General features: G+C 39.5%; 4 non-coding genes across 4 annotated transcripts; all 4 read right to left on the reverse strand.

The window, feature by feature from the left end:
• Positions 1-22,267: 22,267 nt before the first annotated feature.
• On the reverse strand, positions 22,268-22,349 carry Trnac-aca (transfer RNA cysteine (anticodon ACA)). The gene has a single exon. It is a non-coding gene; the product is annotated as a tRNA-Cys (tRNA).
• A 242-nt stretch (positions 22,350-22,591) lies between these two features.
• On the reverse strand, positions 22,592-22,673 carry Trnas-uga (transfer RNA serine (anticodon UGA)). The gene has a single exon. It is a non-coding gene; the product is annotated as a tRNA-Ser (tRNA).
• Positions 22,674-22,907: 234 nt separating this feature from the next.
• On the reverse strand, positions 22,908-22,989 carry Trnac-aca (transfer RNA cysteine (anticodon ACA)). Its single transcript has one exon. It is a non-coding gene; the product is annotated as a tRNA-Cys (tRNA).
• Positions 22,990-23,065: 76 nt separating this feature from the next.
• Positions 23,066-23,147, reverse strand: Trnac-aca (transfer RNA cysteine (anticodon ACA)). Its single transcript has one exon. It is a non-coding gene; the product is annotated as a tRNA-Cys (tRNA).
• Positions 23,148-23,236: the final 89 nt, after the last annotated feature.

Genomic DNA, 23,236 nt, shown 5'->3' on the forward strand with positions numbered 1-23,236 from the left:
ATACAGAACTTGTCCAGACACCATTTCCTACGATACTAACCCTCAATGTTAAGGACGCTTTCACCTCTAACCCTAGCCCCTCAATTAATTGGAATCATTTTGCCAGATGCGACCGGTCATTAAGTCCTAACCCTGAAAATTTAAAAACCGGTATTGTATTTAATTTATTTGGTAGAGAACAATTCCACCATAGAGAACTTGTCCAGACACCATTTCCTACGATACTAACCCTCAAGTTTAAGAGCGATTTCACTTCTAAACCTTACCCACAATTAAATGGAGTCATTTTGCCAGATGCGACCGGTCATTAAGTCCTAACCCTGAAAATTTAGAAACCGGTATTGTATTTAATTTAGTTGGTAGAGAACAATTCCACCATAGAGAACTTGTCCAGACACCTATTCTTACGTTGCTAATCCTCAATTTTAAAAGCACTTTCACCCCTAGCCCTAACCCCTCAATTAAATGGAGTCATTTTGCCAGATGCGACCGGTCATTAAGTCCTAACACTGAAATATTAAAAACCGGTATTGTATTTAATTTATTTGGTAGAGAACAATTCCACCATAGAGAACTTGTCCAGACACCATTTCCTACGTTGCTAACCCTCAATTTTAAAAGCACTTTCATACCTAACCCTAACCCCTCAATTAAATGAAGTCATTTTGCCAGATGCGACCGGACATTAGGTTCTAACCCTACAAATTTAGAAACCGGTATTGTATTTATTTTAGATCGTAAAGAACAGCTCCACGATGAACAACTTTTCCATACGCTCCTTACTACGATGCAAAACCTCAAATTTAATGCGCGCTTTCACCCTAACCCTAACCCCTCTATGAAATGGAGTCATTTCGCCAGATGCTGCTGGTCAATAAGTCCAAACCCTGAAGATTTAGAAACCGGTATTGTAATTAATTTATTTGGTAGAGAACAATTCCACCATAGAGAACTTGTCCAGACACCATTTCCTACGATGCTAACCCACAATTTTGAAAGCGATTTCACCCTTAACACCAACCCCTCAATTAAATGGAGTCATTTTGCCAGATGCGACCGGTCATTAAGTCCTAACCCTGAAAATTTAAAAACCGGTATTGTATTTAATTTATTTGGTAGAGAACAATTCCACCATAGAGAACTTGTCCAGACACCATTTCCTACGATGGTAACCTTCAATTTTAAAAGTTATTTCACCTCTAACCCTAACCCCTCATTTAAATGGAATCATTTTGCCAGATGCGACCGGTCATTAAGTCCTAAACCTGAAGATTTAGAAACCGGTATTGTATTTAATTTATTTGGTAGAGAACAATTCCACCATAGAGAACTTGTCCAGACACCATTTCCTACGATACTAACCCTCAATTTTAAAAGCGATTTCACCTCTAACCCTAACCCCTCAATTAAATGGAGTCATTTTGCCAGATGCGACCGGTCATTAAGTCCTAACCCTGAAAATTTAAAAACCGGTATTGTATTTACTTTTTTTGGTAGAGAACAATTCCACCATAGAGAACTTGTCCAGACACCATTTCCTACGTTGCTAACCCTCAATTTTAAAAGCCTTTTCACCCCTAACCCTAACCCCACAAATAAATAGAGTCATTTTGCCAGATGCTACCGGACATTAGGTTCTAACCCTACAAATTTAGAAACCGATATTGTATTTAATTTAGATCGTAAAGAACAGCTCCACGATGAACAACTTTTCCATACGCTCCTTACTACGATGCAAAACCTCAAATTTAATGCACGCTTTCACCCTAACCCTAACCCCTCTATAAAATGGAGTCATTTTGCCAGATGCGACCGGTCATTAAGTCCTAACCCTGAAAATTTAGAAACCGGTATTGTATTTAATTTAGTTGGTAGAGAACAATTCCACCATACAGAACTTGTCCAGACACCATTTCCTACGATACTAACCCTCAATGTTAAGGACGCTTTCACCTCTAACCCTAGCCCCTCAATTAATTGGAATCATTTTGCCAGATGCGACCGGTCATTAAGTCCTAACCCTGAAAATTTAGAAACCGGTATTGTATTTAATTTAGTTGGTAGAGAACAATTCCACCATAGAGAACTTGTCCAGACACCATTTCCTACGTTGCTAACCCTCAATTTTAAAAGCACTTTCATACCTAACCCTAACCCCTCAATTAAATGGAGTCGTTTTGCCAGATGCGACCGGACATTAGGTTCTAACCCTACAAATTTAGAAACCGGTATTGTATTTATTTTAGATCGTAAAGAACAGCTCCACGATGAACAACTTTTCCATACGCTCCTTACTACGATGCAAAACCTCAAATTTAATGCAGGCTTTCACCCTAACCCTAACCCCTCTGTGAAATGGAGTCATTTCGCCAGATGCCGCTGGTCAATAAGTCCTAAACCTGAAAATTTAGAAACCAGTATTGTATTTAATTTATTTGGTAGAGAACAATTCCACCATAGAGAACTAGTCCAGACACCATTTCCTACCATGCTAACCATCAATTTTAAAAGCACTTTTACCCCTAACCTTAACCCCTCAATTAAATGGAGTCATTTTGCCAGATGCGACCGGTCATTAAGTCCTAACCCTAAAAATTTAAAAACCGGTATTGTATTTAATTTATTTGGTTGAGAACAATTCCACCATACAGAACTTGTCCAGACACCATTTCCTACGATGGTAACCCTCAATTTTAAAAGCGATTTTACCTCTAACCCTAACCCCTCAATTAAATGGAGTCATTTTGCCAGATGCGACCGGTCATTAAGTCCTAACCCTGAAAATTTAAAAACCGGTATTGTATTTAGTTTATTTGGTAGAGAACAATTCCACCATAGAGAACTAGTCCAGACACCATTTCCTACGATGGTAACCCTCAATTTTAAAAGAGATTTCACTTCTAACCCTAACCCCTCAATTAAATGGAGTCATTTTGCCAGATGCGACCGGTCATTAAGTCCTAACCCTGAAAATTTAAAAACCGGTATTGTATTTAATTTAATTTCTACAGAACAATTCCACCATAGAGAACTTGTCCAGACACCATTTCCTACGATGCTAACCCTCAATGTTAAGGGCGCTTTCACCTCTAACCCTAGCCCCTCAATTAATTGGAATCATTTTGCCGGATGCGACCGGTCATTAAGTCCTAACCCTGAAGATTTAGAAACCGGGTTTTTTATTTTATTTATTTGGTAGAGAACAATTCCACCATAGAAAACTTGTCGAGACACCATTTCCTACGATGCTAACCCTCAATTTTGAAAGCGATTTCACCCCTAACCCTAACCTTAACCCCTCAATTAAATGGAGTCATTTTGCCAGATGCGACCGGACATTAGGTTCTAACCCTACAAATTTAAAAACCGGTATTGTATTTAATTTATTTGGTAGAGAACAATTCCACCATAGAGATGTTGTCCAGACACCATTTCCTACGTTGCTAACCATCAATTTTAAAAGCACTTTCATACCTAACCCTAACCCCTCACTTAAATGGAGTCATTTTGCCAGATGCGACCGGACATTAGGTTCTAACCCTACAAATTTAGAAACCGGTATTGTATTTATTTTAGATCGTAAAGAACAGCTCCACGATGAACAACTTTTCCATACGCTCCTTACTACGATGCAAAACCTCAAATTTAATGCGCGCTTTCACCCTAACCCTAACCCCTCTATGAAATGGAGTCATTTCGCCAGATGCCGCTGGTCAATAAGTCCAAACCCTGAAGATTTAGAAACCGGTATTGTAATTAATTTATTTGGTAGAGAACAATTCCACCATAAAGAACTTGTCCAGACACCATTTCCTCTGATGCTAACCTTCAATTTTAAAAGCGATTTCACCTCTAACCCTAACCCCTCAATTAAATGGAGTCATTTTGCCAGATGCGACCGGTCATTAAGTCCTAACCCTAAAAATTTAAAAACCGGTATTGTTTTTAATTTATTTGGTAGAGAACAATTCCACCATAGAGAACTTGTCCAGACACCATTTCTTACGATGGTAACCCTCAATTTTAAAAGCGATTTTACCTCTAACCTTAACCCCTCAATTAAATGGAGTCATTTTGCCAGATGCGACCGGTCATTAAGTCCTAACCCTGAAAATTTAAAAACCGGTATTGTATTTAGTTTATTTGGTAGAGAACAATTCCACCATAGAGAACTTGTCCAGACACCATTTCCTACGATGGTAACCATCAATTTTAAAAGCGATTTCACTTCTAACCCTAACCCCTCAATTAAATGGAGTCATTTTGCCAGATGCGACCGGTCATTAAGTCCTAACCCTGAAAATTTAGAAACCGGTATTGTATTTAATTTATTTTCTACAAAACAATTCCACCATAGAGAACTTGTCCAGACACCATTTCCTACGATGGTAACCCTCAATTTTAAAAGCGATTTCACTTCTAACCCTAACCCCTCAATTAAATGGAGTCATTTTGCCAGATGCGACCGGTCATTAAGTCCTAACCCTGAAAATTTAAAAACCGGTATTGTATTTAATTTATTTTCTACAGAACAATTCCACTATAGAGAACTTGTCCAGACACCATTTCCTACGATGCTAACCCTCAATGTTAAGGGCGCTTTCACCTCTAACCCTAGCCCCTCAATTAATTGGAATCATTTTGCCGGATGCGACCGGTCATTAAGTCCTAACCCTGAAGATTTAGAAACCGGGTTTTTTATTTTATTTATTTGGTAGAGAACAATTCCACCATAGAGAACTTGTCCAGACACCATTTCCTACGATGCTAACCCTCAATTTTGAAAGCGATTTCACCCCTAACCCTAACCTTAACCCCTCAATTAAATGGAGTCATTTTGCCAGATGCGACCGGACATTAAGTCCTAACCCTGAAAATTTGGAAACCGGTATTGTATTTAATTTATTTGCTAGAGAACAATTCCACCATACAGAACTTGTCCAGACACCATATCCTACGATACTAACCTTCAATGTTAAGGGCGCTTTCACCTCTAACCCTAGCCCCTCAATTAATTGGAATCATTTTGCCAGATGCGACCGGTCATTAAGTCCTAACCCTGAAAATTTAAAAACCGGTATTGTATTTAATTTATTTGGTAGAGAACAATTCCACCATAGAGATGTTGTCCAGACACCATTTCCTACGTTGCTAACCCTCAATTTTAAAAGCACTTTTATACCTAACCCTAACCCCTCAATTAAATGGAGTCATTTTGCCAGATGCGACCGGACATTAGGTTCTAACCCTACAAATTTAGAAACCGGTATTGTATTTATTTTAGATCGTAAAGAACAGCTCCACGATGAACAACTTTTCCATACGCTCCTTACTACGATGCAAAACCTCAAATTTAATGCACGCTTTCACCCTAACCCTAACCCCTCTGTGAAATGGAGTCATTTCGCCAGATGCCGCTGGTCAATAAGTCCTAAACCTGAAAATTTAGAAACCAGTATTGTATTTAATTTATTTGGTAGAGAACAATTCCACCATAGAGAACTAGTCCAGACACCATTTCCTACCATGCTAACCATCAATTTTAAAAGCACTTTTACCCCTAACCTTAACCCCTCAATTAAATGGAGTCATTTTACCAGATGCGACCGGTCATTAAGTCCTAACCCTAAAAATTTAAAAACCGGTATTGTATTTAATTTATTTGGTTGAGAACAATTCCACCATACAGAACTTGTCCAGACACCATTTCCTACGATGGTAACCCTCAATTTTAAAAGCGATTTTACTTCTAACCCTAACCCCTCAATTAAATGGAGTCATTTTGCCAGATGCGACCGGTCATTAAGTCCTAACCCTGAAAATTTAAAAACCGGTATTGTATTTAGTTTATTTGGTAGAGAACAATTCCACCATAGAGAACTAGTCCAGACACCATTTCCTACGATGGTAACCCTCAATTTTAAAAGAGATTTCACTTCTAACCCTAACCCCTCAATTAAATGGAGTCATTTTGCCAGATGCGACCGGTCATTAAGTCCTAACACTGAAAATTTAAAAACCGGTATTGTATTTAATTTATTTTCTACAGAACAATTCTACCATAGAGAACTTGTCCAGACACCATTTCCTACGATGCTAACCCTCAATGTTAAGGGCGCTTTCACCTCTAACCCTAGCCCCTCAATTAATTGGAATCATTTTGCCGGATGCGACCGGTCATTAAGTCCTAACCCTGAAGATTTAGAAACCGGGTTTTTTATTTTATTTATTTGGTAGAGAACAATTCCACCATAGAGAACTTGTCCAGACACCATTTCCTACGATGCTAACCCTCAATTTTGAAAGCGATTTCACCCCTAACCCTAACCTTAACCCCTCAATTAAATGGAGTCATTTTGCCAGATGCGACCGGACATTAGGTTCTAACCCTACAAATTTAAAAACCGGTATTGTATTTAATTTATTTGGTAGAGAACAATTCCACCATAGAGATGTTGTCCAGACACCATTTCCTACGTTGCTAACCCTCAATTTTAAAAGCACTTTCATACCTAACCCTAACCCCTCAATTAAATGGAGTCATTTTGCCAGATGCGACCGGTCATTAAGTCCTAACCCTGAAAATTTAAAAACCGGTATTGTATTTAATTTATTTACTACAGAACTTGTCCAGACACCATTTCCTACGATGCTAACCCTCAAGTTTAAAAGCGATTTCACCCCTAACCCTAACCCCTCAATTAAATGGAGTCATTTTGCCAGATGCGACCGGTCATTAAGTCCTAACCCTGAAAATTTAAAAACCGGTATTGTATTTACTTTTTTTGGTAGAGAACAATTCCACCATAGAGAACTTGTCCAGACACCATTTCCTACGTTGCTAACCCTCAATTTTAAAAGCCTTTTCACCCCTAACCCTAACCCCAAAATTAAATAGAGTCATTTTGCCAGATGCTACCGGACATTAGGTTCTAACCCTACAAATTTAGAAACCGGTATTGTATTTAATTTAGATCGTAAAGAACAGCTCCACGATGAACAACTTTTCCATACGCTCCTTACTACGATGCAAAACCTCAAATTTAATGCACGCTTTCACCCTAACCCTAACCCCTCTATAAAATGGAGTCATTTTGCCAGATGCGACCGGTCATTAAGTCCTAACCCTGAAAATTTAGAAACCGGTATTGTATTTAATTTAGTTGGTAGAGAACAATTCCACCATACAGAACTTGTCCAGACACCATTTCCTACGATACTAACCCTCAATGTTAAGGACGCTTTCACCTCTAACCCTAGCCCCTCAATTAATTGGAATCATTTTGCCAGATGCGACCGGTCATTAAGTCCTAACCCTGAAAATTTAAAAACCGGTATTGTATTTAATTTATTTGGTAGAGAACAATTCCACCATAGAGAACTTGTCCAGACACCATTTCCTACGTTGCTAACCCTCAATTTTAAAAGCACTTTCATACCTAACCCTAACCCCTCAATTAAATGGAGTCGTTTTGCCAGATGCGACCGGACATTAGGTTCTAACCCTACAAATTTAGAAACCGGTATTGTATTTATTTTAGATCGTAAAGAACAGCTCCACGATGAACAACTTTTCCATACGCTCCTTACTACGATGCAAAACCTCAAATTTAATGCACGCTTTCACCCTAACCCTAACCCCTCTGTGAAATGGAGTCATTTCGCCAGATGCCGCTGGTCAATAAGTCCTAAACCTGAAAATTTAGAAACCAGTATTGTATTTAATTTATTTGGTAGAGAACAATTCCACCATAGAGAACTAGTCCAGACACCATTTCCTACCATGCTAACCATCAATTTTAAAAGCACTTTTACCCCTAACCTTAACCCCTCAATTAAATGGAGTCATTTTGCCAGATGCGACCGGTCATTAAGTCCTAACCCTAAAAATTTAAAAACCGGTATTGTATTTAATTTATTTGGTTGAGAACAATTCCACCATACAGAACTTGTCCAGACACCATTTCCTACGATGGTAACCCTCAATTTTAAAAGCGATTTTACCTCTAACCCTAACCCCTCAATTAAATGGAGTCATTTTGCCAGATGCGACCGGTCATTAAGTCCTAACCCTGAAAATTTAAAAACCGGTATTGTATTTAGTTTATTTGGTAGAGAACAATTCCACCATAGAGAACTAGTCCAGACACCATTTCCTACGATGGTAACCCTCAATTTTAAAAGAGATTTCACTTCTAACCCTAACCCCTCAATTAAATGGAGTCATTTTGCCAGATGCGACCGGTCATTAAGTCCTAACACTGAAAATTTAAAAACCGGTATTGTATTTAATTTATTTTCTACAGAACAATTCCACCATAGAGAACTTGTCCAGACACCATTTCCTACGATGCTAACCCTCAATGTTAAGGGCGCTTTCACCTCTAACCCTAGCCCCTCAATTAATTGGAATCATTTTGCCGGATGCGACCGGTCATTAAGTCCTAACCCTGAAGATTTAGAAACCGGGTTTTTTATTTTATTTATTTGGTAGAGAACAATTCCACCATAGAGAACTTGTCCAGACACCATTTCCTACGATGCTAACCCTCAATTTTGAAAGCGATTTCACCCCTAACCCTAACCTTAACCCCTCAATTAAATGGAGTCATTTTGCCAGATGCGACCGGACATTAGGTTCTAACCCTACAAATTTAAAAACCGGTATTGTATTTAATTTATTTGGTAGAGAACAATTCCACCATAGAGATGTTGTCCAGACACCATTTCCTACGTTGCTAACCCTCAATTTTAAAAGCACTTTCATACCTAACCCTAACCCCTCAATTAAATGGAGTCATTTTGCCAGATGCGACCGGTCATTAAGTCCTAACCCTGAAAATTTAAAAACCGGTATTGTATTTAATTTATTTACTACAGAACTTGTCCAGACACCATTTCCTACGATGCTAACCCTCAAGTTTAAAAGCGATTTCACCCCTAACCCTAACCCCTCAATTAAATGGAGTCATTTTGCCAGATGCGACCGGTCATTAAGTCCTAACCCTGAAAATTTAAAAACCGGTATTGTATTTACTTTTTTTGGTAGAGAACAATTCCACCATAGAGAACTTGTCCAGACACCATTTCCTACGTTGCTAACCCTCAATTTTAAAAGCCTTTTCACCCCTAACCCTAACCCCAAAATTAAATAGAGTCATTTTGCCAGATGCTACCGGACATTAGGTTCTAACCCTACAAATTTAGAAACCGGTATTGTATTTAATTTAGATCGTAAAGAACAGCTCCACGATGAACAACTTTTCCATACGCTCCTTACTACGATGCAAAACCTCAAATTTAATGCACGCTTTCACCCTAACCCTAACCCCTCTATAAAATGGAGTCATTTTGCCAGATGCGACCGGTCATTAAGTCCTAACCCTGAAAATTTAGAAACCGGTATTGTATTTAATTTAGTTGGTAGAGAACAATTCCACCATACAGAACTTGTCCAGACACCATTTCCTACGATACTAACCCTCAATGTTAAGGACGCTTTCACCTCTAACCCTAGCCCCTCAATTAATTGGAATCATTTTGCCAGATGCGACCGGTCATTAAGTCCTAACCCTGAAAATTTAAAAACCGGTATTGTATTTAATTTATTTGGTAGAGAACAATTCCACCATAGAGAACTTGTCCAGACACCATTTCCTACGTTGCTAACCATCAATTTTAAAAGCACTTTCATACCTAACCCTAACCCCTCAATTAAATGGAGTCGTTTTGCCAGATGCGACCGGACATTAGGTTCTAAACCTACAAATTTAGAAACCGGTATTGTATTTATTTTAGATCGTAAAGAACAGCTCCACGATGAACAACTTTTCCATACGCTCCTTACTACGATGCAAAACCTCAAATTTAATGCACGCTTTCACCCTAACCCTAACCCCTCTGTGAAATGGAGTCATTTCGCCAGATGCCGCTGGTCAATAAGTCCTAAACCTGAAAATTTAGAAACCAGTATTGTATTTAATTTATTTGGTAGAGAACAATTCCACCATAGAGAACTAGTCCAGACACCATTTCCTACCATGCTAACCATCAATTTTAAAAGCACTTTTACCCCTAACCTTAACCCCTCAATTAAATGGAGTCATTTTGCCAGATGCGACCGGTCATTAAGTCCTAACCCTAAAAATTTAAAAACCGGTATTGTATTTAATTTATTTGGTTGAGAACAATTCCACCATACAGAACTTGTCCAGACACCATTTCCTACGATGGTAACCCTCAATTTTAAAAGCACTTTCACCCCTAACCCTAACCCCTCAATTAAATGGAGTCATTTTGCCAGATGCGACCGGTCATTAAGTCCTAACACTGAAATATTAAAAACCGGTATTGTATTTAATTTATTTGGTAGAGAACAATTCCACCATAGAGAACTTGTCCAGACACCATTTCCTACGTTGCTAACCCTCAATTTTAAAAGCACTTTCATACCTAACCCTAACCCCTCAATTAAATGGAGTCATTTTGCCAGATGCGACCGGTCATTAAGTCCTAACCCTGAAAATTTAAAAACCGGTATTGTATTTAATTTATTTTCTACAGAACAATTCCACCATAGAGAACTTGTCCAGACACCATTTCCTACGATGCTAACCCTCAATGTTAAGGGCGCTTTCACCTCTAACCCTAGCCCCTCAATTAATTGGAATCATTTTGCCGGATGCGACCGGTCATTAAGTCCTAACCCTGAAGATTTAGAAACCGGGTTTTTTATTTTATTTATTTGGTAGAGAACAATTCCACCATAGAGAACTTGTCCAGACACCATTTCCTACGATGCTAACCCACAATTTTGAAAGCGATTTCACCCCTAACCCTAACCCCTCAATTAAATGGAATCATTTTTCCAGATGCGACCGGACATTAAGTCCTAACCCTAAAAATTTGGAAACCGGTATTGTATTTAATTTATTTGCTAGAGAACAATTCCACCATACAGAACTTGTCCAGACACCATATCCTACGATACTAACCTTCAATGTTAAGGGCGCTTTCACCTCTAACCCTAGCCCCTCAATTAATTGGAATCATTTTGCCAGATGCGACCGGTCATTAAGTCCTAACCCTGAAAATTTAAAAACCGGTATTGTATTTAATTTATTTGGTAGAGAACAATTCCACCATACAGAACTTGTCCAGACACCATTTCCTACGATACTAACCCTCAAGTTTAAAAGCGATTTCACTTCTAACCCTAACCCACAATTAAATGGAGTCATTTTGCCAGATGCGACCGGTCATTAAGTCCTAACCCTGAAAATTTAGAAACCGGTATTGTATTTAATTTAGTTGGTAGAGAACAATTCCACCATACAGAACTTGTCCAGACACCATTTCCTACGATACTAACCCTCAATGTTAAGGACGCTTTCACCTCTAACCCTAGCCCCTCAATTAATTGGAATCATTTTGCCAGATGCGACCGGTCATTAAGTCCTAACCCTGAAAATTTAAAAACCGGTATTGTATTTAATTTATTTGGTAGAGAACAATTCCACCATAGAGAACTTGTCCAGACACCATTTCCTACGATACTAACCCTCAAGTTTAAGAGCGATTTCACTTCTAAACCTTACCCACAATTAAATGGAGTCATTTTGCCAGATGCGACCGGTCATTAAGTCCTAACCCTGAAAATTTAGAAACCGGTATTGTATTTAATTTAGTTGGTAGAGAACAATTCCACCATAGAGAACTTGTCCAGACACCTATTCTTACGTTGCTAATCCTCAATTTTAAAAGCACTTTCACCCCTAACCCTAACCCCTCAATTAAATGGAGTCATTTTGCCAGATGCGACCGGTCATTAAGTCCTAACACTGAAATATTAAAAACCGGTATTGTATTTAATTTATTTGGTAGAGAACAATTCCACCATAGAGAACTTGTCCAGACACCATTTCCTACGTTGCTAACCCTCAATTTTAAAAGCACTTTCATACCTAACCCTAACCCCTCAATTAAATGAAGTCATTTTGCCAGATGCGACCGGACATTAGGTTCTAACCCTACAAATTTAGAAACCGGTATTGTATTTATTTTAGATCGTAAAGAACAGCTCCACGATGAACAACTTTTCCATACGCTCCTTACTACGATGCAAAACCTCAAATTTAATGCGCGCTTTCACCCTAACCCTAACCCCTCTATGAAATGGAGTCATTTCGCCAGATGCTGCTGGTCAATAAGTCCAAACCCTGAAGATTTAGAAACCGGTATTGTAATTAATTTATTTGGTAGAGAACAATTCCACCATAGAGAACTTGTCCAGACACCATTTCCTACGATGCTAACCCACAATTTTGAAAGCGATTTCACCCTTAACACCAACCCCTCAATTAAATGGAGTCATTTTGCCAGATGCGACCGGTCATTAAGTCCTAACCCTGAAAATTTAAAAACCGGTATTGTATTTAATTTATTTGGTAGAGAACAATTCCACCATAGAGAACTTGTCCAGACACCATTTCCTACGATGGTAACCTTCAATTTTAAAAGTTATTTCACCTCTAACCCTAACCCCTCATTTAAATGGAATCATTTTGCCAGATGCGACCGGTCATTAAGTCCTAAACCTGAAGATTTAGAAACCGGTATTGTATTTAATTTATTTGGTAGAGAACAATTCCACCATAGAGAACTTGTCCAGACACCATTTCCTACGATACTAACCCTCAATTTTAAAAGCGATTTCACCTCTAACCCTAACCCCTCAATTAAATGGAGTCATTTTGCCAGATGCGACCGGTCATTAAGTCCTAACCCTGAAAATTTAAAAACCGGTATTGTATTTAATTTATTTACTACAGAACTTGTCCAGACACCATTTCCTACGATGCTAACCCTCAAGTTTAAAAGCGATTTCACCCCTAACCCTAACCCCTCAATTAAATGGAGTCATTTTGCCAGATGCGACCGGTCATTAAGTCCTAACCCTGAAAATTTAAAAACCGGTATTGTATTTACTTTTTTTGGTAGAGAACAATTCCACCATAGAGAACTTGTCCAGACACCATTTCCTACGTTGCTAACCCTCAATTTTAAAAGCCTTTTCACCCCTAACCCTAACCCCACAAATAAATAGAGTCATTTTGCCAGATGCTACCGGACATTAGGTTCTAACCCTACAAATTTAGAAACCGATATTGTATTTAATTTAGATCGTAAAGAACAGCTCCACGATGAACAACTTTTCCATACGCTCCTTACTACGATGCAAAACCTCAAATTTAATGCACGCTTTCACCCTAACCCTAACCCCTCTATAAAATGGAGTCATTTTGCCAGATGCGACCGGACATTAGGTTCTAACCCTACAAATTTAGAAACCGGTATTGTATTTATTTTAGATCGTAAAGAACAGCTCCACGATGAACAACTTTTCCATACGCTCCTTACTACGATGCAAAACCTCAAATTTAATGCACGCTTTCACCCTAACCCTAACCCCTCTGTGAAATGGAGTCATTTCGCCAGATGCCGCTGGTCAATAAGTCCTAAACCTGAAAATTTAGAAACCAGTATTGTATTTAATTTATTTGGTAGAGAACAATTCCACCATAGAGAACTAGTCCAGACACCATTTCCTACCATGCTAACCATCAATTTTAAAAGCACTTTTACCCCTAACCTTAACCCCTCAATTAAATGGAGTCATTTTGCCAGATGCGACCGGTCATTAAGTCCTAACCCTAAAAATTTAAAAACCGGTATTGTATTTAATTTATTTGGTTGAGAACAATTCCACCATACAGAACTTGTCCAGACACCATTTCCTACGATGGTAACCCTCAATTTTAAAAGCGATTTTACCTCTAACCCTAACCCCTCAATTAAATGGAGTCATTTTGCCAGATGCGACCGGTCATTAAGTCCTAACCCTGAAAATTTAAAAACCGGTATTGTATTTAGTTTATTTGGTAGAGAACAATTCCACCATAGAGAACTAGTCCAGACACCATTTCCTACGATGGTAACCCTCAATTTTAAAAGAGATTTCACTTCTAACCCTAACCCCTCAATTAAATGGAGTCATTTTGCCAGATGCGACCGGTCATTAAGTCCTAACCCTGAAAATTTAAAAACCGGTATTGTATTTAATTTAATTTCTACAGAACAATTCCACCATAGAGAACTTGTCCAGACACCATTTCCTACGATGCTAACCCTCAATGTTAAGGGCGCTTTCACCTCTAACCCTAGCCCCTCAATTAATTGGAATCATTTTGCCGGATGCGACCGGTCATTAAGTCCTAACCCTGAAGATTTAGAAACCGGGTTTTTTATTTTATTTATTTGGTAGAGAACAATTCCACCATAGAAAACTTGTCGAGACACCATTTCCTACGATGCTAACCCTCAATTTTGAAAGCGATTTCACCCCTAACCCTAACCTTAACCCCTCAATTAAATGGAGTCATTTTGCCAGATGCGACCGGACATTAGGTTCTAACCCTACAAATTTAAAAACCGGTATTGTATTTAATTTATTTGGTAGAGAACAATTCCACCATAGAGATGTTGTCCAGACACCATTTCCTACGTTGCTAACCATCAATTTTAAAAGCACTTTCATACCTAACCCTAACCCCTCAATTAAATGGAGTCATTTTGCCAGATGCGACCGGACATTAGGTTCTAACCCTACAAATTTAGAAACCGGTATTGTATTTATTTTAGATCGTAAAGAACAGCTCCACGATGAACAACTTTTCCATACGCTCCTTACTACGATGCAAAACCTCAAATTTAATGCGCGCTTTCACCCTAACCCTAACCCCTCTATGAAATGGAGTCATTTCGCCAGATGCCGCTGGTCAATAAGTCCAAACCCTGAAGATTTAGAAACCGGTATTGTAATTAATTTATTTGGTAGAGAACAATTCCACCATAAAGAACTTGTCCAGACACCATTTCCTCTGATGCTAACCTTCAATTTTAAAAGCGATTTCACCTCTAACCCTAACCCCTCAATTAAATGGAGTCATTTTGCCAGATGCGACCGGTCATTAAGTCCTAACCCTAAAAATTTAAAAACCGGTATTGTTTTTAATTTATTTGGTAGAGAACAATTCCACCATAGAGAACTTGTCCAGACACCATTTCTTACGATGGTAACCCTCAATTTTAAAAGCGATTTTACCTCTAACCTTAACCCCTCAATTAAATGGAGTCATTTTGCCAGATGCGACCGGTCATTAAGTCCTAACCCTGAAAATTTAAAAACCGGTATTGTATTTAGTTTATTTGGTAGAGAACAATTCCACCATAGAGAACTTGTCCAGACACCATTTCCTACGATGGTAACCATCAATTTTAAAAGCGATTTCACTTCTAACCCTAACCCCTCAATTAAATGGAGTCATTTTGCCAGATGCGACCGGTCATTAAGTCCTAACCCTGAAAATTTAGAAACCGGTATTGTATTTAATTTTATTTCTACAAAACAATTCCACCATAGAGAACTTGTCCAGACACCATTTCCTACGATGGTAACCCTCAATTTTAAAAGCGATTTCACTTCTAACCCTAACCCCTCAATTAAATGGAGTCATTTTGCCAGATGCGACCGGTCATTAAGTCCTAACCCTGAAAATTTAAAAACCGGTATTGTATTTAATTTATTTTCTACAGAACAATTCCACTATAGAGAACTTGTCCAGACACCATTTCCTACGATGCTAACCCTCAATGTTAAGGGCGCTTTCACCTCTAACCCTAGCCCCTCAATTAATTGGAATCATTTTGCCGGATGCGACCGGTCATTAAGTCCTAACCCTGAAGATTTAGAAACCGGGTTTTTTATTTTATTTATTTGGTAGAGAACAATTCCACCATAGAGAACTTGTCCACACACCATTTCCTACGATGCTAACCCTCAATTTTGAAAGCGATTTCACCCCTAACCCTAACCTTAACCCCTCAATTAAATGGAGTCATTTTGCCAGATGCGACCGGACATTAAGTCCTAACCCTGAAAATTTGGAAACCGGTATTGTATTTAATTTATTTGCTAGAGAACAATTCCACCATACAGAACTTGTCCAGACACCATATCCTACGATACTAACCTTCAATGTTAAGGGCGCTTTCACCTCTAACCCTAGCCCCTCAATTAATTGGAATCATTTTGCCAGATGCGACCGGTCATTAAGTCCTAACCCTGAAAATTTAAAAACCGGTATTGTATTTAATTTATTTGGTAGAGAACAATTCCACCATAGAGATGTTGTCCAGACACCATTTCCTACGTTGCTAACCCTCAATTTTAAAAGCACTTTTATACCTAACCCTAACCCCTCAATTAAATGGAGTCATTTTGCCAGATGCGACCGGACATTAGGTTCTAACCCTACAAATTTAGAAACCGGTATTGTATTTATTTTAGATCGTAAAGAACAGCTCCACGATGAACAACTTTTCCATACGCTCCTTACTACGATGCAAAACCTCAAATTTAATGCACGCTTTCACCTCTAACCCTAACCCCTCTGTGAAATGGAGTCATTTCGCCAGATGCCGCTGGTCAATAAGTCCTAAACCTGAAAATTTAGAAACCAGTATTGTATTTAATTTATTTGGTAGAGAACAATTCCACCATAGAGAACTAGTCCAGACACCATTTCCTACCATGCTAACCATCAATTTTAAAAGCACTTTTACCCCTAACCTTAACCCCTCAATTAAATGGAGTCATTTTGCCAGATGCGACCGGTCATTAAGTCCTAACCCTAAAAATTTAAAAACCGGTATTGTATTTAATTTATTTGGTTGAGAACAATTCCACCATACAGAACTTGTCCAGACACCATTTCCTACGATGGTAACCCTCAATTTTAAAAGCGATTTTACCTCTAACCCTAACCCCTCAATTAAATGGAGTCATTTTGCCAGATGCGACCGGTCATTAAGTCCTAACCCTGAAAATTTAAAAACCGGTATTGTATTTAGTTTATTTGGTAGAGAACAATTCCACCATAGAGAACTAGTCCAGACACCATTTCCTACGATGGTAACCCTCAATTTTAAAAGAGATTTCACTTCTAACCCTAACCCCTCAATTAAATGGAATCATTTTGCCAGATGCGACCGGTCATTTAGTCCTAACACTGAAAATTTAAAAACCGGTATTGTATTTAATTTATTTTCTACAGAACAATTCCACCATAGAGAACTTGTCCAGACACCATTTCCTACGATGCTAACCCTCAATGTTAAGGGCGCTTTCACCTCTAACCCTAGCCCCTCAATTAATTGGAATCATTTTGCCGGATGCGACCGGTCATTAAGTCCTAACCCTGAAGATTTAGAAACCGGGTTTTTTATTTTATTTATTTGATAGAGAACAATTCCACCATAGAGAACTTGTCCAGACACCATTTCCTACGATGCTAACCCTCAATTTTGAAAGCGATTTCACCCCTAACCCTAACCTTAACCCCTCAATTAAATGGAGTCATTTTGCCAGATGCGACCGGACATTAGGTTCTAACCCTACAAATTTAAAAACCGGTATTGTATTTAATTTATTTGGTAGAGAACAATTCCACCATAGAGATGTTGTCCAGACACCATTTCCTACGTTGCTAACCCTCAATTTTAAAAGCACTTTCATACCTAACCCTAACCCCTCAATTAAATGGAGTCATTTTGCCAGATGCGACCGGACATTAGGTTCTAACCCTACAAATTTAGAAACCGGTATTGTATTTATTTTAGATCGTAAAGAACAGCTCCACGATGAACAACTTTTCCATACGCTCCTTACTACGATGCAAAACCTCAAATTTAATGCGCGCTTTCACCCTAACCCTAACCCCTCTATGAAATGGAGTCATTTCGCCAGATGCCGCTGGTCAATAAGTCCAAACCCTGAAGATTTAGAAACCGGTATTGTAATTAATTTATTTGGTAGAGAACAATTCCACCATAAAGAACTTGTCCAGACACCATTTCCTCTGATGCTAACCTTCAATTTTAAAAGCGATTTCACCTCTAACCCTAACCCCTCAATTAAATGGAGTCATTTTGCCAGATGCGACCGGTCATTAAGTCCTAACCCTAAAAATTTAAAAACCGGTATTGTATTTAATTTATTTGGTAGAGAACAATTCCACCATAGAGAACTTGTCCAGACACCATTTCTTACGATGGTAACCCTCAATTTTAAAAGCGATTTTACCTCTAACCTTAACCCCTCAATTAAATGGAGTCATTTTGCCAGATGCGACCGGTCATTAAGTCCTAACCCTGAAAATTTAAAAACCGGTATTGTATTTAGTTTATTTGGTAGAGAACAATTCCACCATAGAGAACTTGTCCAGACACCATTTCCTACGATGGTAACCATCAATTTTATAAGCGATTTCACTTCTAACCCTAACCCCTCAATTAAATGGAGTCATTTTGCCAGATGCGACCGGTCATTAAGTCCTAACCCTGAAAATTTAGAAACCGGTATTGTATTTAATTTATTTTCTACAAAACAATTCCACCATAGAGAACTTGTCCAGACACCATTTCCTACGATGGTAACCCTCAAGTTTAAAAGCGATTTCACTTCTAACCCTAACCCCTCAATTAAATGGAGTCATTTTGCCAGATGCGACCGGTCATTAAGTCCTAACGCTGAAAATTTAAAAACCGGTATTGTATTTAATTTATTTGGTAGAGAACAATTCCACCATAGAGAACTTGTCCAGACACAATTTCTTACGATGGTAACCCTCAATTTTGAAAGAGAATTCACCTCTAACCCTAACCCCTCAATTAAATGGAGTCATTTTGCCAGATGCGACCGGTCATTAAGTCCGAACCCTGAAAATTTAAAAACCGGTATTGTATTTAATTTTTTTGCTACAGAACAATTTCACCATAGAGAACTTGTCCAGACACCATTTCCTACGATACTAAGCCTCAATGTTAAGGGCGCTTTCACCTCTAACCCTAGCCCCTCAATTAATTGGAATCATTTTGCCAGATGCGACCGGTCATTAAGTCCTAACCCTGAAAATTTAAAAACCGGTATTGTATTTATTTTAGACCGTAAAGAACAGATCCACCATGAACAACTTTTCCATACGCTCCTTACTACGATGCAAAACCTCAAATTTAATGCGCGCTTTCACCCTAACCCTAACCCCTCTATGAAATGGAGTCATTTCGCCAGATGCGACCGGTCATTAAGTCCTAACCCTGAAAATTTAAAAACCGGTATTGTATTTAATTTATTTGGTTGAGAACAATTCCACCATACAGAACTTGTCCAGACACCATTTCCTACGATGCTAACCCTCAATGTTAAGGGCGCTTTCACCTCTAACCCTAGCCCCTCAATTAATTGGAATCATTTTGCCAGATGCGACCGGTCATTAAGTCCTAACCCTGAAAATTTAAAAACCGGTATTGTATTTAATTTATTTGGTAGAGAACAATTCCACCATAGAGAACTTGTCCAGACACCATTTCCTACGATACTAACCCTCAAGTTTAAAAGCGATTTCACCACTAACCCTAACCCCTCAATTAAATGGAGTCATTTTGCCAGATGCGACCGGTCATTAAGTCCTAACCCTGAAAATTTGGAAACCGGTATTGTATTTAATTTAGTTGGTAGAGAACAATTCCACCATAGAGAACTTGTCCAGACACCATTTCCTACGTTGCTAACCCTCAATTTTAAAAGCACTTTCACCCCTAACCCTAACCCCTCAATTAAATGGAGTCATTTTGCCAGATGCGACCGGACATTAGGTTCTAACCCTACAAATTTAGAAACCGGTATTGTATTTATTTTAGATCGTAAAGAACAGCTCCACGATGAACAACTTTTCCATACGCTCCTTCCTACGATGCAAAACCTCAAATTTAATGCGCGATTTCACCCTAACCCTAACCCCTCTATGAAATGGAGTCATTTCGCCAGATGCCGCTGGTCAATAAGTCCTAAACCTGAAGATTTAGAAACCGGTATTGTATTTAATTTATTTGGTAGAGAACAATTCCACCATAGAGAACTTGTCCAGACACCATTTCCTACGATACTAACCCTCAATTTTAAAAGCGATTTCACCACTAACTCTAACCCCTCAATTAAATGGAATCATTTTGCCAGATGCGACCGGTCATTAAGTCCTAACCCTGAAAATTTAAAAACTGGTATTGTGTTTAATTTAGTTGGTATAGAACAATTCCACCATAGAAAACTTGTCCAGACACCATTTCCTACGATACTAACCCTCAATTTTAAAATCGCATTCAACATGAAAACATGATTTCAATTCCGCATTGTCGGCTAGATTCGAACATACGCGGGCAGAGCCCAACAGATTTCAAGTCTATCGCCTTAAACACTCGGCCACGACAACTATGCTTAATGTTCAATGCAAATGGATCAAATGGCATTTTTCGCAAATCACTTATGGAAACATGATTTCAATTCCGCATTGTCGGCAAGCTTCGAACATACGCGGGCAGAGCCCAAAAAATTTGTAATCTGTCGTCTTAACCACTCGGCCACGACAACTGTGCTTAATGTTCAATGCAAATAGATAAAATCGCACTGTCGCAAATCACTTAGGGAAGCGTTATTTTAATTCCACGTTGTCGGCGGGATTCGAATCTACGCGGGCAGATCCCAGCAGATTTCGAATCTGTCGCCTTAACCACTCGGCCACGACAACTGTGCTTAATGTGCAATGCAAATAGATAAAATTGCAATTTTCTCGAATCACTTATGAAAACATGATTTCAATTCCGCGTTGTCGGCGGGATTCGAACATACGCGGGCAGAGCACAACAGATTTGTAGTCTGTCGCCTTAACCACACGGCCACAACCACTGTGCTTAATGTGCAATGCAATTAGATAAAATGGCACTTTCCGCGAATCACTTATGGAAACCTGATTTCAATTCCGCATTGTCGGCAGGTTTCGAACATACGCAGGCAGATCCCAACAGATTTCAAGTCTATCGCCAGAACCACTCGGCAACGACAGCTGTGCTTAATGTGCAATGCAAATAGATGAAAAGGCATTTTTCGCAAATCACTTATGGAAACCTGATTTCAATTCCGCGTTGTCGGCAGGATTCGAACCTACGAGGGCAAGGCCTAACAGATTTCAAGTCTGTCGCCTTAACCACTCGGCCACGACAATTGTGCTTAACGTGCAATGCAAACAGAAAAAATCGCACTTTTCTCGAATCACTTATGAAAACATGATTTCAATTCCGCATTGTCGGCAAGATTCTAGCGTAGTCTTGCGTAGTCTTGCGTAGTCTTGCGTAGTCTTGCGTAGTCTTGCGTAGTCTTGCGTAGTCTTGCGTAGTCGGGCGTAGTCGGGCGTAGTCGGGCGTAGTCGGGCGTAGTCGGGCGTAGTCGGGCGTAGTCGGGCGTAGTCGGGCGTAGTCGGGCGTAGTCCGGCGTAGTCGGGCGTAGTCGGGCGTAGTCGGGCGTAGTCGGGCGTAGTCGGGCGTAGTCGGGCGTAGTCGGGCGTAGTCGGGCGTAGTCGGGCGTAGTCGGGCGTAGTCGGGCGTAGTCGAGCGTAGTCTAGCGCAATCTAGCGCAGTCTAACGTAGTCATGGAGACAAAACAGCACTTTTCGCAAATCACTTATGGAAGCATGATTTCAATTCCGCATTGTCGGCAAGATTCAAACATACGCTGGCACAGCCCAACAAATTTGTAATCTGTCGTCTTAACCACTCGGCCACGACAACTGTTCAATGCAAATAGATAAAATCGCACTGTCGCAAATCACTTATGGAAGCGTTATTTTAATTCCACGTTGTCGGCGGGATTCGAACCTACGCCGGCAAGACCCAGCAGATTTAGAGTCTGTTGCCTTAACCACTCGGCCACGACAACTGTACATAATGTGCAATGCAAATAGATAAAATCGCACTCTGCTCGAATCACTTGTGAAAACATGATTTCATTTCGGCATTGTCGGCAAGATTCGAACCTACGCGGGCAGATCCCAGCAGATTTCAAGTCTGTCGCCTTAACCACACAGCCACGACAACTGTGCTTAATGTTCAACGCAAACAGATAAAATCGCACTTTTCTCGAATCACTTATGAAAACATGATTTCAATTCCGCATTGTCGGCAAGACTCGAACATACGCGGGCATAGCCCAACAAATTTGTAATCTGTCGTCTTAACCACTCGGCCACGACAACTGTGCTTAATGTTCAATGCAAATAGATAAAATCACATTGAACATGAAAACATGATTTCAATTCCGCGTTGTCGGCAGGATTCGAACATACGCGGGCAGAGCCCAACAGATTTGTAGTCTGTCGCCTTAACCACTCGGCCACGACAACTGTGCTTAATGTCAAATGCAAATGGATCAAATGGCATTTTTCGCAAATCACATATGGAAACCTGATTTCAATTCCGCGTTGTCGGCAGGATTCGAACATACGCGGGCAGAGCACAACAGATTTGTAGTCTGTCGCCTTAACCACTCAGCCAAGAAAACTCTGCTTAATGATCTATGAATAGACGAAATGATTAAAGTGGCACTTTTCTCAATATACATGTGAATTTGCAAAATTAATATCTCCGTTGTCGGCAGGATTCGAACCTACGTGGGCAAGGCCCAACAGATTTCAAGTCTATCGCCTTAACCACTCGGCCACAACAACTGTGCTTAATGTGCAATGCAATTAGATAAAATGGCACTTTCCGCGAATCACGTATGGAAGCATGACTTCAATTCCGCGTTGTCGGCAGGTTTCGAACCTACGCGGGCAGATCCCAACAGATTTCAAGTCTATCGCCACAACCACTCGGCAACGACAACTGTGCTTAATGTGCAATGCAATTAGATAAAATCGCACTTTCCGCGAATCACTTATGGAAGCATGATTTCAATTTCGCGTTGTCGGCAGGATTCGAACATACGCGGGCAGAGCCCAACAGATTTGTAGTCTGTCGTCTTAACCACTCGGCCACAACAATTGTGCTTAATGTGCAATGAAAATAGAAATAATCGCACGTTCCGCGAATCACATATGGAAACCTGATTTCAATTCCGCGTTGTCGGCAGGATTCGAACATACGCGGGCAGAGCCCAACAGATTTGTAGTCAGTCTCCTTAACCACTCGGCCACAACAACTGTGCTTAATGTGCAATGTAAATGGATAAAATGGCATTTTTCGCAAATCACTTATGGAAACATGATTTCAATTCCGCATTGTCGGCAAG

The sequence above is a fragment of the Clavelina lepadiformis genome, chromosome 4 (genome assembly GCF_947623445.1).
Source record: "Clavelina lepadiformis chromosome 4, kaClaLepa1.1, whole genome shotgun sequence".
Classification (NCBI taxonomy): Eukaryota; Metazoa; Chordata; class Ascidiacea; order Aplousobranchia; family Clavelinidae; genus Clavelina; species Clavelina lepadiformis.